Source organism: Pavona decussata, unplaced genomic scaffold (genome assembly GCF_977016875.1).
Source record: "Pavona decussata unplaced genomic scaffold, jaPavDecu1.1 SCAFFOLD_2903, whole genome shotgun sequence".
Taxonomy (NCBI): domain Eukaryota; kingdom Metazoa; phylum Cnidaria; class Anthozoa; order Scleractinia; family Agariciidae; genus Pavona; species Pavona decussata.
The window spans coordinates 12,501-15,934 of record NW_028146300.1 but is presented as its reverse complement, the minus strand read 5'-3'; the positions used below and the strand labels follow the sequence as shown (position 1 = coordinate 15,934).

At 49.8% G+C, this 3,434-nt stretch overlaps 2 non-coding genes across 2 annotated transcripts; both read right to left on the bottom strand.

Annotated features, from left to right (window-relative positions):
- Window positions 1-972: 972 nt before the first annotated feature.
- LOC146446986 (5.8S ribosomal RNA) lies at window positions 973-1,126 on the bottom strand. Its single transcript, XR_014862240.1, has one exon. It is a non-coding gene; the product is annotated as a 5.8S ribosomal RNA (ribosomal RNA).
- A 199-nt stretch (window positions 1,127-1,325) lies between these two features.
- LOC146446985 (small subunit ribosomal RNA) lies at window positions 1,326-3,122 on the bottom strand. Its single transcript, XR_014862242.1, has one exon. It is a non-coding gene; the product is annotated as a small subunit ribosomal RNA (ribosomal RNA).
- Between the last annotated feature and the right edge of the window lie 312 nt (window positions 3,123-3,434).

Below are 3,434 nucleotides of genomic sequence, written 5' to 3'. Positions count from 1 at the left end.
CCCAACGACCGGCAGCAATCGCGGAGCACTGCAAGCAGTCCACCACATTCGACAACCGGCCGGAGGGACGGGACCCTAGCCTTACGAGAGGCATGCGCTGCACCGCCTCGGTCGGGCCCGAGCCGCGAGGAGAACCGGGCTGTAACAGACCGAGCGACCCCGAAGGACGCACAGACCTACCTTTCCGGCACCTTTCAGACCCAGTCCCAACCGACGTTGACGCGCGCCCAAGAGAAGTGCGACGACCGGGAGCTCCGAGCCCGGGACCGCGGTCCATTCAGATCCGCAAACCCCGGGCCGGCACTACCCGCCGGCTGAATCTCAAACGGCGCATTGCTGAGTCCATTCGTTTCCCTTCCAACGGTTTCACGTACTTTTTAACTCTCTTTTCAAAGTTCTTTTCATCTTTCCCTCACGGTACTTGTTCGCTATCGGTCTCACGCCAGTATTTAGCTTTAGATGGAGTTTACCACCCGTTTTGGGCTGCATTCCCAAACAACCCGACTCTTCGAAAGCACATCGTGAGCGCCGTCCGCGCCACAGACGGGGTTGTCACCCTCTGCGACGTGCTGTTCCAAGCAACTTAGGCATGGTCGGTCCGCCGAGAAAGTGCTTCTCGCAACTACAACTCGCCGAAGCGTTCAGGCCTCGGAGATTTCAAATTTGAGCTCTTCCCGCTTCACTCGCCGTTACTGGGGGAATCCTTGTTAGTTTCTTTTCCTCCGCTTATTAATATGCTTAAATTCAGCGGGTAGCCTTGCCTGACCTGAGGTCCAGATAGTTATGTTTTTGTCGTGGGACTCCGCGCGCGCTCCGGACACTCACCCAGCCAAGGACCAAATGGATTTTTAGCCTTCGCATGGGGGTGCAGAACAACGCACGATGCGAGTCTCTCTGCTTTTCAAGGGACACGGCGGCATAAGTGTGCCGTGACGCCTCAATGCCGCACACTCAAGTGCGTTGGATGATATCCGACACTCAGGCAGACATGCTCCTGGGAGAACCCAAGAGCGCCATTTGCGTTCAAAGATTCGATGATTCACTGAATTCTGCAATTCACACTACTTATCGCAGCTGGCTGCGTTCTTCATCGATGCGTGAGCCAAGAGATCCACCGTTAAAAGTTGTCTCTCTTTTTTGTTTTCCAACACTATTGGTTCTCAGACTGAATAAACAAAGTTTGTAAAAACATAAAGTCGGGGCTGACCGAACGCACGCCAAGCGACGGACGACCATTTAACGGCACAGAGACCGACCCCTAAAAGATTGCGTACAGTTCACACGGTAAACAAGTCTCAAAGACTCGTTTTGGATTGTTTCATCGGTAATGATCCTTCCGCAGGTTCACCTACGGAAACCTTGTTACGACTTTTACTTCCTCTAAATGATCAAGTTTGACCAACTTTCCGGCATCCGGCGCTCTGTTGCCAGAGTATCGGCGCCAGTCAGGAGGCCTCACTAAACCATTCAATCGGTAGTAGCGACGGGCGGTGTGTACAAAGGGCAGGGACGGTAATCAACGCGAGCTGATGACTCGCGCTTACTAGGAATTCCTCGTTCAAGATCAATAATTGCAATGATCTATCCCAGCACGACGATGTTTAGAAGATTACCCACACCTCTCGGTGAAGGAGATACTCTTTGACATCGTCAGTGTAGCGCGCGTGCGGCCCAGAACATCTAAGGGCATCACAGACCTGTTATTGCCTTCCTGACTTTGGTTGCATACCAACAGTCCCTCTAAGAAGTTAACGCGAATCGGGATTCGCGTAACTATTTAGCAGGTTAAGGTCTCGTTCGTTAACGGAATTAACCAGACAAATCACTCCACCAACTAAGAACGGCCATGCACCACCACCCATAGAATCAAGAAAGAGCTCTCAATCTGTCAATCCTCACTATGTCTGGACCTGGTGAGTTTCCCCGTGTTGAGTCAAATTAAGCCGCAGGCTCCACTCCTGGTGGTGCCCTTCCGTCAATTCCTTTAAGTTTCAGCTTTGCAACCATACTTCCCCCGGAACCCAAAACTTTGGTTTCCCATAAGGTGCCAAAGGGGTCATCCAATAACACCCTCTGATCCTAGTTGGCATCGTTTATGGTTAGAACTAGGACGGTATCTGATCGTCTTCGATCCTCTAACTTTCGTTCTTGATTAATGAAAACACTCTTGGCAAATGCTTTCGCAGTAGTTCGTCTTTCGTAAATCCAAGAATTTCACCTCTGACAACGAAATACGAATGCCCCCAATTGTCTCTCTTAATCATTACTTCGGTTCCAGAAACCAACAAAATAGAACCAAAGTCCTATTCCATTATTCCATGCTTACGTATTCAAGCGCTGGCTTGCTTTGAACACTCTAATTTTTTCAAAGTAAACGTCGCAGATCCTGAGCACACTCAGTTAAGAGCACACCCAGTCTTTGCGAGGAAGAACAGCCCGGCCAGTAACATACCTTGCGGCAGACCGGCCGAGCCATCCCGAAATCCAACTACGAGCTTTTTAACTGCAACAACTTTAATATACGCTATTGGAGCTGGAATTACCGCGGGTGCTGGCACCAGACTTGTCCTCCAATGGATCCTCGTTAAAGGATTTAAGTTGTACTCATTCCAATTACAAGACTTGTAAAAGCCCTGTATTGTTATTTCTTGTCACTACCTCCCTGAGTCAGGATTGGGTAATTTGCGCGCCTGCTGCCTTCCTTGGATGTGGTAGCCGTTTCTCAGGCTCCCTCTCCGGAATCGAACCCTAATTCTCCGTCACCCGTTGCAACCATGGTAAGCCACTACCTTACCATCGACAGTTGATAGGGCAGAAATTTGAATGAAACATCGCCAGCGCAAGGCCGTGCGATTCGATCAGTTACTATGAATCACCAAATGACCGGGCAGAACCCGCATTGGTTTTTAATCTAATAAATACATCCCTTCCAGAAGTCGGGACTTTTCGCATGTATTAGCTCTAGAATTACTACGGTTATCCAAGTAGTAATGGTACAATCAAATAAACGATAACTGATTTAATGAGCCATTCGCAGTTTCACAGTACAAGTGCTTATACTTAGACATGCATGGCTTAATCTTTGAGACAAGCATATGACTACTGGCAGGATCAACCAGGTAACTATCCACCGCAGGGAACAGAAGTTCCTTGCTAAGCGGCCCCCCTCCGCAGAGGGAGAGCAAGCTTTCTTAGATTTTGCCTCCACGGGGGGAACCCATGAGCCAAACGGACCACACGGTCCCTCGGTCAAGGGAAACCCCGTCTTGTTTGCCACGTCTTTCTCACAACTGGACCCGTGCACAGTTCAGGCATACCTGTCAGACTCGCCAAGCGAGCTGAAGGAAGGCAAGAAAAGTGCTTCTGCGAAGGAAAATATCCTCCTGCTCTTTTGTCTCTATCATTAGCCAAAGGCTAGCGTACACAACTTCCAT